This window comes from Arvicanthis niloticus, chromosome 28 (assembly GCF_011762505.2).
Source record: "Arvicanthis niloticus isolate mArvNil1 chromosome 28, mArvNil1.pat.X, whole genome shotgun sequence".
NCBI classification, from domain to species: Eukaryota; Metazoa; Chordata; class Mammalia; order Rodentia; family Muridae; genus Arvicanthis; species Arvicanthis niloticus.
In genome coordinates, this window is record NC_133436.1 from 10,619,571 (window position 1) to 10,634,478 (window position 14,908).

General features: G+C 48.7%; 1 long non-coding RNA gene across 1 annotated transcript; it reads right to left on the bottom strand.

The window, feature by feature from the left end:
• Positions 1 to 1,402: 1,402 nt before the first annotated feature.
• On the bottom strand, positions 1,403 to 14,222 carry LOC143440084 (uncharacterized). The gene is made up of 3 exons (XR_013107973.1): positions 14,042 to 14,222; positions 11,555 to 11,664; positions 1,403 to 3,396 (listed from the first exon to the last, which is right to left on the bottom strand). It is a non-coding gene; the product is annotated as an uncharacterized LOC143440084 (long non-coding RNA).
• Positions 14,223 to 14,908: the final 686 nt, after the last annotated feature.

Sequence of the window (14,908 nt, forward strand, 5' to 3'; positions counted from 1 at the left end):
GAGTTAACCCAGACCCAAAAGGACACACATGGTATGTACTCACTGATAAGTGGATATTAGCCAAAAAGTTCAGAATACCCATGATACAACTTACAAACCATATGAAGGTTTTTAACAAGAAAGAAGGCCCAAGTGTGGATATTTCAATCCCACTTAGAAGGGGGAATAAAATAATCATAGGAGACAGAGGGAGGGACTTGGTGGGAGAGCAGAAGGGGAGGGGAAAGGGGGCACCGGATCAGGCATGGGGGGGTGGGATCAGGAGAGAAGCTCAGAGGACCAGGAGAATGAATAGAAACATTCAGCAGTGGGGGGTGGGGGACCAAGAAATCACTAGAACGTCCCAGACACCAGGGATGTGAGAGGTTTCCAGGATCCAATGGGAATGACATTAGCCAAAATGCCCAACAGTGGGGAAATGGAACCTGAAGAGACCACCTCCAATAGATAGACATGGCCTTCAGTTGAAGGATGGGGCCACATATATATACGTGTGTGTGTGTGTGTGTGTGTGTGTGTGTGTGTGTGTGTTTGCTTTACTATGCTATGCTTGGCTTTTCAAGACGTTTTTCTGTGCAGCCCTGGCTGTCATGGAACTCAATCTGTAGACCAGGCTGGCCTTGAAATTGCAGAGATCCAACTGTCTCTGCCTCCTGAGTGCTGGGATTAAAGGTGTGTGCCACCGTCAGCAGCTTGGTACCATTTCTCCTTTTTAAGATTTATTTATTTTCTATATATGAGTGTTCTGTCTTCATGCACACCAGAAGAGGGCATCAGATCCCAGTACAGATGGTTGTGAGCCACCATGTGGTTGCTGGGAATTGAACTCAGGACCTCTGGAAGAGCAGCCTGCTCTTAACCACTGAGCCATCTCTAAGCCCAGTACCATTTCTTGATGAAGTTAATTCTTATGAACCCAACCTCCTGTGTGCTCCATTGTCCTCTACAGAAGCTGATGGGAAGTTAAAGAAGGAAAATCTGCCAGGTGATGGTGGTGTGCACCTTTAATCTCAGCACTCAGGAGGCAGAGGCAGACAGACCTCTGAGTTCAAGACCAGTTTAGTCTACAGAGTAAGTTCCTGGACAGCCAGGGCTACATAGAGAAACCCTGCCTTGAAAAACAAAAACAATCAAACAAACAAAAAAACAGAAGGAGCCGGGCGGTGGTGGCGCACAACTTTAATCCCAGCACTTGGGAGGCAGAGGCAGGTGAATTTCTGAGTTCGAGGCCAGCCTGGTCTACAGAGTGAGTTCCAGGACAGCCAGGACTACACAGAGAAACCCTGTCTCGAAAAACCAAAAAAAAAAAAAAAAACAGAAGGAAAAGGCCCACCCTGTCAGTGTGTAAAGAAAAAACCTCTGATGCACCTAATCTGGCAGAGACTTGATGTATCAGGTAAAGGGGAAGGGGGTTCCACCTTCTCAGAAGAAAAGGGGAGGGGAGATGGGGGAGACGGACTCAGAGAGAGGGAACAGGGAGGGGGAGCAGCATTTGGCATATAAGCAAATTGATTAATTAAAATAAAAAAGAAAAAGTAAACGGAAGAAAATCTCTGTTGAATGTCAGGTGTACGGCTCCTTTAGAATTACCTGGGCCCTAATTAGTCAGCAATCGCGTTCCATAAAGTGCATTCAGAATCTGTTACAGTGAAACCTTTTAGTTCTAAAGGAATTCTCCAAATGAAATGTCAAGTGCATAATGTAACATTTTTTTCTCTAGACCACGCTGCCCTGTTAAAACTGCTGTATTGTTAATTAAACAGGTGTAATCGGTGTCTGAGATTCACATGTAACCTGCTAAAAATCCAAGAAAAGATTGTGAGTTTTGTCAGCAAGTGTGAAGTTGAGGGGTGGAGGGGGGTTCTTTACCCATCTTTTATTTTTAACCAGTTCTCTGGGGAGAAAAAAAAAAATCCCGGCCTTTGAATGCAGAGAAGAAAAGGTAAGAGCCAGGTTGAATGGGTGTGTGCAGAGTGGGCTCTGCCTACATCCTCTCCTGCATTCTCTGCCTAATGGTTTTGGAAAGACCTCCACTGGGTAGGAGAAAATGAGAATTCCTGTATCTGCTGAAGGGATTAAAAGAGCATTATTAACCCCGACTCCCTCTGCTAGAGTCCTGCCTTGTAAGTTCCTTGAGGGTAGGACCTTGCAAGGGTGGCAGTGGCTGCCACAGGGGCGATATAGGCAGCCATGCATTAGGAAGAAGCTGAGGGAGGCTCAGGATGTGCCGTGTTTTCCCGGGACTTGAAGGTACACGTGTCCAAAAGGGTGAAGGAATACTTGCTTCTTTGGCATGCCTAATGTTAAAATTAACCCTGTCCCGACTCTTCAAAGCCCTATAAGAATAGCCTGCGTCGTCTTGTTGATAGGGACAGCTTTCCTAGAAAAGGTAGTCTTTTAAAGGCAAAAGGAAGTACGAGAGATGAGAGCTCAAAAGAGCAAGCAAGCCACATCACTAAAGTGTTTTCCCACCCTGTTCAGATGCCAGAGCGTTTAGTCATATATCTATTTCTTTCATACCAGAGGCATATTGTTAAATTGGTTAATGGGAAGGAAAAATGTTTAAGAGATAATGTTATTCTTTATGAGAGGAGCCATCTGTGTATGAGTCCTGAATGTCCCCGGATACGGAAGAAAGGAAGTGTTGCGGAATTTCACGTCTGTCTTCTTTGCTGTCTTTATCTTGGGTAGAGTATTGCAAACATAATCACATTTATCTCCTGGAGCATAAAGGGTTTTAATCACCCTATTAGCCAGGATGACATTTTTCACAGACTTAAAAAGGAATAGAGCAGACATTATCTCCCCACAAGCAATCCTTTTCATGGAGACTGGGCACCAGGAACGCTTTAGAGGGGACAAGGATGCCATTTCCACTCCCATCTAAGCCAACATTAAGGAAGCTTTCGGTAAGATGTGGCTTCCGCTGCGTGCGTGTTAAGCTTTATTCTTAGAACCGTAAGCCCACTGCTGTTGGAGAAAGCCACACTGAGAAAGCACAGTGGGCAGATAGAAGCAGACCTCAGGTTTCTGAGAAAACAGCCTCTATCCACGTAAGTCCCCACTGCCTGTTACACAGCTTGCGCGCTCAGACATTTTCAGAATCCAGACAACCTCAGGAGGGAAAGTAGGGGGCGGGGCTTAACAACAGCGTTTCCAGGCTTTGACCTGAAGAAAGAAGGATTCCAGTGGAACGGAGAATGAGCCTCTAAGCCCAGCAGAGCCAAGGTGGATCACGGTGACTTCTGTCACCGTCCTCATCCCAGCTCCAAGGCTCACGATACTGAGAAGAGCTGAGCCAGTTCAGCCAACAGGAGCCTGGCACACCAAGTCCGTCTGATGGGTATTTGCCCTTATGATTAGTGTGGGCTACACTCGCAAATTAATCCTTGCAACCTAAGAGGGAAGCAAAGAAATTAAGGAGGGGAGACCGAGACAAAAATAATTAAAACCCACTGAATGTAGCTATTTCACTTGGGGCAAAAATTTAATCTCTCCTAGGTTTTAATCAGAAAGCATGTTGTTGATATTCTTATTTTCATACATTTCTTTGAAACAGTGAGTGGGATACAAATAAAAAGAAGAAAAATTGTCAACTAGTTAAATTTCCCAAGAGACAGTATAATACATGTTTTTAATAATATTTATCAAGGTCAGTTTAGGTGTTTTTCCTACCAGCCAAACGTCTTTGCCTAGTTTATTGTATCACTAGTTTCCTCTATCAGTACACAGGAACCACGGGGGCTCTTGCCATCCTTAGGGTTATTGAGGGTTGGGGGCACTGTGAGTACCCAAGAAGAAGGCAAGCACCCCTCACCACAGTGCAAGAGTCAGTAACAACAAAGCCAGAGGAAATCCCATCCCATGGCAGATAACTCACTCTGGGGGAAAATCAGAATACATCACTAAGAAACATAGTTTCAGTATTAGCGGTGATTCAGAACCTTCACATATTCTTTTTATGTAAGCTGGATCAAGCCCTTTGCCTCTTTGTCATCTAATGAGCAGTGGTCACATTCTAAAAAGAACCAATTAAAAAGAAACAATGCAAGTGAGGGCTGACAAGATGGCTGAGCGGGTAAAGCCACCTGCTCCCAAGCCTTAGGACCTGAGTTCAATCCCTGGGACCCACATGACGGAAGGAGAGAACAGATTCCTACAGATTACCCTCTGACCTCCGTATGAGCTGTGCGACACCAGCGTAAGAAAGAAAGACGAATAAATGTGATTTTTTTCAATAGGCGGGTGACTGTCTAAATGTGCTCACGGACATAAGGGTAAAGGCCATGCTTGATAGCTGCTGCCGAGAAGCCAGCTCAGGCAAGCTGAGCAAACTCGGTGTGCTTGTGACACCTGTTCACCTGAAAAGCTACCAAAGAGGCCCGTCCTGCCGCCCTTGACACTTCCAGCTGAGATAATTGGTCTAGGTTTGCAGATTTCACAGTGGCCTTTTGTTATGGGTTGTGTTGGGAGAGAAAGCCCCCCATGGGAGCCTTTGCCCCGGCCTCCTTGCAAGGAGCTCTGCTTCCCTTCTTGTAGACTTTTATTAGGAATGATCGTGGTCAGAGATCTGTGAAAAGAACACATTATCACATCTCCCAGCTCCTGGTTCTACCAGCTTTAGCCCTTACTGGGAGGATTTGCCTCCCTGAGTCACACTGTATCTCACCTAGGTTTGGCCAGAACTGGAGGGACACATAGACTCGCTGCCACGTGGCTCTGCCTGACACTTCACTGACAATTCACATCTTTTCCAAACATTCTCCACACATGAGGCCATCCCCTCCCCCGGGAGTCATCAAGTTTTAATGTATGGGTGTGTCACCGCTAATCTTGATTGCCGAGTTGATTGGACTGAGAAGCCAGTAGGAGATGGTGAGGCTCGCCTCTGTGTATAATACACAGGGTAGCTGTAGATCATGAAGGCTCCAGTATAATCTCCTAATGGATTCACAATAGTACCACACTGTGTAGATCTGAAAGGCAGGAGACAGGGCCTGGCGTGTGGGGAGTGAAGCACAGCGGGCCAGCCTTTGTGGGTATAGTAGCCCTGGCCTTCCCATCTGCCTGTTTCCTGGTTGTCACGATGTGAATTACTCTGTTATCCCGATGGACCCTACCATGGTGACCGATCTCTTCAAATCCATGAGCCAAAATAAATCCTCCCTCCTGTAAGATGGTTCTGTCTGCGTTTTGATACAGAAACAATAAAACTAACCCAGAAAGCAATGGTATGTATATTCTGTGCAGGATGAGGGTGGGCAAACTTTTCAGTATTCTGAATATTACCACAGAGTTAGGAAGTGAGGGCTGGGTTTAAAAGCCCAAGATCAGGGAGAACCCAGAGAAACACCCACAATCCTGGCAAGTAATTTCATCATCCTCGGGTTCTCTTTTCAGGGTCAGGGCTAGGTCTACTCTAAGCACCTGACAAATACAGGTAAGATGGGGGAGGGGGAGGGGAGAAGAGGAAGGGAGAAGAGAGGGCAGACAGAGGTATGGTGTGTGTGTGTGTGTGTGTGTGTGTGTGTGTGTGTAGTGTAGTGGAGTGTAGTGTAGTGTGGGAATTCTTCACTGAGAAGAGCATCTTTGTGTTTGTACTTAGGGTATATCCAGGTGCAGGTAAACAAGAAATCTGCCTCCTCAGTCAGTCATATTGGTCAATCTCAGAAAAAAAAAAAAAAGATCTCCAGGAAATAAATTGCATGAAAGTGTTTTAGCACTGGTTTTCGGGGCCTAGGAGTGAGATTTTTTTAGCTCCCAGCTGACCACACAAGCTTCAAACTTAAAGCTGTTAAGGCATTTTCCCAACTTAGAAGGAACAGGAAGAAACAGGACAGGTGACTATCTGACCAGTGTTCTTCCAAATGACCTGGAGTCCCAATCAGATGAGAGGCAGCCTTGCCCAGAGCTATGCCCCCTGGCATAGGGACCTCACCTTTCATTCCTAAAGTCTCACTTAGCCCATTTGTAGTATTGGCAGAATACTGAACCTCGGGCTCCTCCCTGGTCCCCATCCCCGGGGTGGAGGAGTCTGCTTTCTATCTCCATAACCACAGCTGAAGCTTTACCCTGGGAGTGCTGACAACCAGTAAGAGCACCTAGCAATGCCCTGGTCACAGAGCTGTTCCTGGAATAAATTAGGCAAACCAGCCAGCCACTGGCTTCTCTTGAACCTCCAGTGCCCTAGGAAGAACATTAATTCCATCCAGAGTCCCCATTTTTGCACCCCCATGTAAACCTCCACCTCGTATCTTACTTTTTCTCAAGTCGCTAAATCATTCTAAGCTGAGTGCTATCACACATTAATTACCTGCCATGACAAGCTCCCAGGTCAGCTGTTTTCCGGAGCTGTGTCTGCCCAGAGGTGGAGGGAATTATCCGAAGAGGTTCAATCGCCAGGTTAATGTCCCCTCAGTTTCAGCTTGTGAAGCTCGCTCCGTGCTCTGGCAGTCAGCATTCAAATTAAAACTAGCTTCTCTGCTCATTCTCAGACACAGGACAGGGCAAGTGTCTTCTAGGCCCTCGGCCATCATGACCTGTGCAAATGCTTCATTCCCGTTGGTTCCAAACTTCTAAATCATCCTCTCAGAGTTAAATGTCAGCTTCAGTGGCTGTACCAACCGGATGCCTGGGGCTGGGTTCCCAGCAACTTGCTAGCCTGTGGTAATACATCCAGCCCCAGGCCTGCCCAGGGAGGCTAACCTTCTTCCAGCAACTGAGCTCTTTATGAAGCCTTAGGTAGTACCCACCTCAGAAAACATTTCTGACAACGTTATGAGCCACATAGCTCACTTCCAAACCCCGCCCATTTCCTAACAGCCGTCAATAGGCCGGTCTATGCCACAGTACACCAGGAATATTCTCTGTGGTTAAGTCTCCTTCATCCCTAATGGAGGTGAGTCCTCACACTCACGCAGCCCTGGTGAGGAGACACACTGGAATCCCCTCATCCCTAGCACCTCTCCTCAAGACTACAGCCTCCTCCATCTGAAGGTACAGCCAAGTTAACCTGGAACTGATAGGATTAAGTATATAGCAAAAGAGCACTTATTAGATTGGCTTACGTGGTGCTGCCAGAGTAGTCCAAGAATGACTGTCTCTCACGGGGAAGCTGAAAACTCAACAGCTGTTCAGTATTTGAGGCTGGATACCTCAGGAGTCCTACTATAACGCAGGAGGCCTGAAGAATCTTGGAGAGCTGACTGTCTTCAGCTCAATTGCAAACCTGAAAAACTGGCTCTACTATTGGTAAATGAATGGACAGCAGTAATGGCGGTGGTGGCGGTGGTGGTGGCGGTGGCGGTGGCGGTGGCGGTGGCGGTGGCGGTGGTGGCGGCTGCAGCGGCAGCAGGGTAGATGAATTTGCCAGGGCTTCCTCTCTGAGTCCTTTTATTTGGGCTGCTGACAGAAGGTACCACCCACATTTAGGGTGGGACTTCCCATATCAATCAAAGCAATCAGGATAACCCACCACAGGCTCGTCTGACGTTAGACAATCCCTTCTAGGTTATGTCGAGTTGGCATCAAAGGCCGGTCTTCCTCTCTGAAACAGGTATAAGGTCCCCTGTGCCACTGTGCTAGTGGGTCAGTGTGCGAAGTGCACTGTGTGTGTAATGCAACACACACCTCGTGTCTCTCCCAACCTCTGCCTGCACTGTTAGCACACGGAAGCAGAGGTGGGTTAGGAAGGACTAATACCAGCCAGCCCCCCCAAGTCCCTTACTTGTGGCTGTCACCCCATTACACACACACACACACACACACACACACACACACACGTTTTAAGAGACCATGCAGAATCTACAGAGACACGGGGAAAGCTGGGATTCCTCCATGTCGGGGTGAACAGGACCCAGCATTTCACTCTAGTAAGGGAAGGGGCAGTGTAGACATGGCTGTTGTCCTGATGGAGCCTCTGGATCTGAAGAATCGACTCCACACAGAATCACAGCCCATCTGGGGTGGGGTCTGAGCAAACATGTATCTCCCAAGTCCCCTAAGTTTGCTTCTGTTACCTCTTGGCAGGTTACCTCTCAGTATGATGTTATAGCAACCTGCCAGTCCCCTGACGGCAGTGGCTGATTGCATCAACAGTCTACTTTGGAGCCTTGTGTTTGGGGACCTTGCACAAGTGGCTGGCTCACTTGTTCTGCCCAGAACCTGGGAGGCTGGTACTGCGGGAGCAATAGCCAAAGCCTGAGGACCACTCTTCTGTTTTGCTGTGCATCCCAGGAATGCATCCTTGCTGCAAGTTCTCTCATTGCCAACAGCTACCTTCCTAGACCACAATAATTCGCTGCAGCCTCATCCCCCTCGAATTCTACCCCTCCACAGCCTCTGTGTACACCAGCCTGAAAAACAAAATCAGCCTGGTGTCACTGTGCCCTCTCAGCAAGCCGTGGCCAGACTTGGTTACCTCCAGACTTGGGCCGAAGAGCAAAATGTCACTTTTATCCCAGCTAGGATTTTAAAAAGGCCAAGGGAGCCAGCTGAAGGGCACCGCCTGCCCCGAAGAGTGCCAGCAGGGGGCGCACAGTCCTGCCAGAGTGACCAGAGAGGATGGGGCTGGGGGGGGGGGGGGGGCCTGTGGACTGCGCCTCCACATAGCTCCCGGGTGCTACTCTCCTTTTGTCAAAGGGCGTCGGGGAGAGCAAAAGGATCTGGCAGCACCACACACCCACCAAAAGGGAGGCATGCTGTAACACGAGTGTGCACCAGCCTGCAAGGTTCAGGTACAGGCATTCTTAGCTGACCAATACTTGGGCCGGGCAGAGGGAACCCAACCCGAAAGGACCAGTTTACAAAAGGCTTGGGTTGGTGATTAAGATTAGCTTTAGATTTGGTTTATAAACAGTGCAAACAGAAACCAAATTGTCGGAGTTTGTGACAAATGACGTTCGTATTCTTCCTTCCTTCCTTCCTTCCTTCCTTCCTTCCTTCCTTCCACCCACCCATCCATCCATCCATCCATCCATCCATCCATCCATGGCACAATTGTTATGGTTGGCACTAGGTGAGGACATGGCACAACTAGACAGCCATCCTGTTAGAAACTTGGAATTTCTCGCGAGAGGAAAGGGAACGCCATAAAGAGTGGAAAGGACAAGCGCGAGGCACCACCCCAAGCAGCCAGGAGGGGGCGCAGAGACCGGCGGGAGGGAGTCTAAGGCTGAGAGCATTAGGGCGTGGGCTGTGGACTGCACCCCAGCAGAGCTCCCAGGAGACCCCTTTCTTCTGGTAAAGGAGAGCAATGGAGAACAAGAGGCCATGCTGTAGCTGGGCGGGACCTGCATTTGGTCTCCCCTGGCAGAGATGCTGCCGTGAATGACAGCGCAGCTCTCTGGCTGAGAGCGCAGGATCTACTAGGGCTCCTCTCTTGCCATCTCCAGAGAGCCCCAGCTCTGGAGGTGCTGGGTTCCAAGGACCCATAGGCAGGAGGACCTCTAGAAACTTCTGGTACCAAGCACAGAGAGACTCGGCGACTCTGAGTCCCACTGGAGGGACTTAGATAGGGCCCCAAGGGATGGGAGGGGGCGCACAGTGGCTGGCCCTAGCGATAACAGTGGAGATACTTGTGTGGTGTTTGCTATATTCGGGAACTATTATTAAAGCTTTGTCACAAGCCGGGCGGTGGTGGCGCACGCCTTTAATCCCAGCACTTGGGAGGCAGAGGCAGGTGGATTTCTGAGTTCGAGGCTAGCCTGGTCTACAGAGTGAGTTCCAGGACAGCCAGGGCTACACAGAGAAACCCTGTCTCGAAAAAACAAAAACAAAAAAAAGCTTTGTCACATACAGCCTCACAACGTGTACTTCATTATCATCGTCGTCGTCATCATCAACATCATCACCACCATCATCATCACCGAGAGGCGAAGGAACACTATGCCTGGAAAGGTCAAAGAACATCCCTCCAGAGTCACACAGCTGAGATTCAAATCAGACATAACTGAATCCATGTTAGATGCACAATAAACGTCGTAGCTAAGATTCAAAGCCACGCCTGATCTTCAGAGTGGCCCCTTCTCCATCAGCAAAGACGGTGGGCGAGAGTGGAAAGAGACAAACTGGAAAGTCCTGTATTTGCCCAGCCAAGGGCATGATGGGAATGGAAGCCCGGGTACCGCACGTCTAACTGCTCTTACAGGACCAGCTAACACCCCTGCTATACTACACTAGACTAATATACCGCTACAGTAGGCTCAGCTGCGGCCTTTGCCAGGCAAGCATCATAATTCAGAGGGCATAGTTAAGACGCTAATCTTGAGGCTCAGGATGGGGGTGAGGGTAGGGGGTGAGGGTGAGGGGTACACAGGGTAAAAGCAGATAGCCATACAAATGTGCTGACCAGAGTTCCATCTTCAGGTGAGAACTCACTCCAGAGAGTGGTTTCTGACTTCCACATGTGTGTGTGTGTGTGTCAGCACCGCCGACCATGTAATAATAGATAAATGCTAACATGTTAGATAATAATGATGATGGAAAAAAAATCCTCAGAATTTTCAAAGGCCCAGAGACATGATGGCTGGGCAGAGCTAGTCCTGACCCTGGCCCACCTTCTCCCCCTCGGCTCTGGCTCCAAATCTGTCCTGTTGCCCCCTCCTCTACTCCACACTGACAGCAGCCAGTACTGAAAGTGCCCCGAATCCCTAGCCACCCTCTCTGACCCTCCCCAGGTCCCGTGGGCTTCTGGGACTTGGACCTTAAAGATTTGGGGTGAAGAAGCCAGAAACGTGGTGTCCTTGGAACTAAGGGGCTGGATTAGAAGTCCTGCTCATGCTACCCTCAGAAGAGAGTGCCCAGACCTTGCCTTCCTTAGGGGTCCTTCTAGGAGGGACCTTGCAAAGCAACACCCCCCCCCACCACCCCCCAGCTTGGCGACTCATTCCCTCAGATGACAAAAGGCCAACAAGCCTTCTTTCTCCCATCTGTGCTTTAACACCAGAAAGCTCAGAAGTAAATGGAACTTTGACTCACGAAGACTTCACCCCTTTCTCCGCTTCCTCCTCCTCCTGTGCCAGTTTTTTCCATTTTCTCGGCCCGTTTTAGCAACTTCACTGTGCACACGTCTTTTATTGGAAGCTGCCTCTGGTCTTTTTAGAAGCCGACAGGGTATAAATTATAAATAAAAATAACGGCTGCTGGAACCCTCCCGTCGCCGCTTTCTTATTTCGGGAGGTATCTGAAATCCTGACTTGGCATTGGAGATAAATTCAACACAAAACATCTTGTGCACCAACATATTTTTAAGTTTTCATTTCTATAAAAGATCTCAGCTTGCTGCAAGCCCGGGCACCTAACTTCTCCAAGCAGGCGGTAAACAGGGGCACTAAGCAGAACCTTCCACAAGGGCACACCTCTTCCTTAAGCAACTGTTGTTTAAAATCCCGGATTAGACAAAGGATTAATTTCACCTGAACTGGGGAAATTAGCATATGAAAAACATCTTTGTCTTTGTCTTGGGCTTTTTTTTTTTTTTTTTTTTTTCTTTTAAGTATTATCCTGTGAGGTTAGATATTTTACTATTTCCCATGAAGAAACTGCACATACTCACCTGTGCTTCGGGGCACACACCCGCCTGCCTCCAATCAGGTATGGCTCCTGTAGGCCACCAGGAAGTCCTGCTTACTGTCCTGACCACAATCCAGAAGGCAAGCTCAGCTCCTAAGGGTTGTTCATAAAGTTTATTTTTATTTTTAATTATGTGCATATGCATGTGTCTGAGTGTGGATTTGTGTACGTGAGTGTAACACCCTTAGAGAGTGTCAGGTGCACTAGAGCTGGCATTACAAGTGGACTGAATTCTGACCCTCTTCAAGAGCAGTGTAAGGCCTTAGCTGCTGTGTCATCTCTCCAGCTCCACCAAAGACAAGGTTTTAGTGCCTCTGCTTCAACTCTTTCTCTGAATCCAATTCGTCCCTGATCCTGGCCAGGTGGCCTGTGTTTCCATCTCTACCCTCTCTGGAGCTTGCTGGTTCATTCAATCCTCTGCTATGACCTTAGTTACCTATTGTGGTGGTTTGAATATGCTTGGCCCAGGAAGTGGTGCTGTTGGGAGGTGTGTCCTTGTTGGTGAATGTGTGTCACTGTGGGCATGGGCTTTAAGACCCTCATCCTAGCTACCTGGAAGCCAGTCTTCTCCTGTTTGCCTTCCAAACAAGATGTAGAACTCTCAGCTCCTCCAGCACCACGTCTGTCTGGATGCTGCCCTGCTTCCTGCCATGATGATAATGGACTGAACCTCAGAACCAGAAAGCCAGTTCCAAATAACTGTTCTTTATAAGACTTGCCTTGGTTATGGTGTCTCTTTACAGTAATGGAAACCCTAACTAATACACCTACCATGACTCTCATCCTGGACCGTACTTCAAACCGAGATTACCTAGGATCATCTGGGTGGATCTGATTTTCTTCCTTTAAGCCACAGGAATAAAACATCAGCTACCTTACACGTGTCACCATATGATAAATAGCTCTCTCTTAATAACAGCCTAGAGGGCTGGAGAGATGGCTCAGCTGTTAAGAGCACTGACTGCTCTTCCAGAGGTCCTGAGTTCAATTCCCAGCAACCACATGGTGGCTCACAACTATCTGTAATGGGATCCGATGCTCCCTTCCGATATGTCTGAAGAGAGCGATAGTGTACTTGCATACATAAAATAAATAAATACATCTTTAAATAACAGCCTAGAAAGTGGATTTGCAAAACAAAAGCCAAAGTCATAGCTGTGGGCAGGTCTATGGAGGGTGCTCTAGATTGCTTATTGATGAAGACCCAGCCCATTGTGAACAGCTCTGTTAGGTCTCAGGCAGCCCATGTATCCAGTTTGAGCTTGTTTCTGGATATTTGCACAGCCTGAGACCTAACATTCCAGCCTTTTGTTGATCTGGGATGATGTAGTCCCTTCTATAGCTGCATCTTAGCTGGGGAGGGCTATCCTGGCAGTCCAGGAAGCTGGAATGCAAGGCAAAAGTGGGGAGGGCCTGGGAGCTAGTGGCCCAAGTGTGCAAGCTAGATCTCTTTTATCTGGACATACATATGCACTGCCTGAGACCTAACAGACACATGGGCTGGACCTCTTGGACTGCTTAAGAGTAGAGCAAGCTAGCTGAACAAACACCACAAACAGGCAAGGATCCATCCCTGTATCTCTGCTCTATACTCTGGATGCGATGTGATTAGGCTTGAGTTCCTGCCTTAATGTCCCTTGATGGTCTTTAACCTGTAACTGAAAGCCAATAAACCCTGCCTGAACTATGCCCACTTTGGGTGGTGATTTATTTTATCACGGCAACAGAAATGAAACCAGCGGGCTAGAAAAAGTGACCGTCTATTCATTTTGTGACTTTAAATAATATATTTGCCTACAGTTGCCTATAGCTCTAAGTAAAACCCTTAAGCAGTCCATGTCCCAACCCCTACCACAGGGAAACAGAAGTGCCTGTATTCTCCTTGCTGGGTCCCCACCTCAAGTATTGCCTGCCCGTGGGCCACTCAGGCTTCCTGGTCATGGAGACCCTCTGTGCTGGTCTTTGAGCAGAATGACCCACAGTACCCATCAGTACTTCCCACGTGCATGCTGGGCATATCTGCTATGTTTGAGGTGAGACTTTGAAAGTCATTGTAAGCTACCACCCCTTCTTGTAACCTATTTTAGAAACAGGGGCATTTTCGATATAATCAAATTCAGATGAAGTTATATTTGATTATTGCAACAACTACTGTACTAACAAACAGAGAAGCAGCATAGGTCCGCCCAGGGATAATGCCGCGTGGAGACAGCCGACAGACGTAGGACGACTGTGGTGAAGGGTCTCCCAGTGAACCTCTCTGGAGCCTTCGGAGTGTGCTATCAACACCTCGACTTTGGATTTGCATCCACTAGAAACAGGAAATAATTCATTTCTGAAACTAACACAATCTCTATGCCTCTCAGTTTGTATCACTTTAGCAAAGCCACCCCAGGAGAGCGTCCCTGCTCCCCCACACCAATGCAGAGTGCTTGGCATACCGGCTGGGCTTGTTGAGGAGGTTACTCACAGACGTACTGGGGCCCTGGGACAGGCAGTCATCCTGTCGCGCTCCTCAAAGGGCCCACGAGGACATTCCGAGTAAGCAACGCCTTCCCTCTCAGGTGTGTCCCCCTTTTACTTTGTGCCCATGTCTCTCCCTGTGTTTTCAAGGGCACAGTGCGGACTTCTGATAGAGCTGCAAGCGCCAAGTGTCATTCAGGCTTTCTGCCAGCAGAGGGCGGCAGAGCTGCGGGCCGGCGGCGGCTGCTGTCAAACATGAGCTTGGGGCCAGGACACCAACACAGCAAGGGATGCTGTCCCAGCCCAGAGGCCGGGGGGGGGGGGGGGGGGGGGGGGGGGGGGGGGGGGGGCTTTGGCTGTGCTCTGCTCCTTCCGTGAACCCTAAAAACTAAGTCCAGTAGAGCATTCTAGAGACGCCCAAGACGCATTCAACTCTGATCAGCCTATGGGCCCGGTGGTCACACTGCTGAGCAGTTCGTGACCACACCCCAGATCCTCTGCACAGGCCACTCCAAGCGTCGGTGTAGGTACTGACGGGATGCAAGACCTGGAGAGAAGAACGGGTCGTGTCCTCCCAAGACAAGCCCCTCTGGTGACACCTCAGCCTATAAAGCACCATGGGACTCCAGACTTAGTCACCCTGCTGAGTCTGGGTTCCCTCTCATCTCATGCTCCCGCAGTATGGAGGAGACACCTCCCCCATAGTCAGTCACAAATCTGTAGGGCGAAGGCCTTTGCCACCAGAATGGTGCTCTCCTTTAGAATCTCTGTAAATGATTGTCTTTCTGTCACCTTGTTACAAGGCACTTCATGTTCAAGACAAAATAAAAGGGGAGGGGGGTGAGGTGGAGAGGGGTGTGTCAAGCCAAACTAA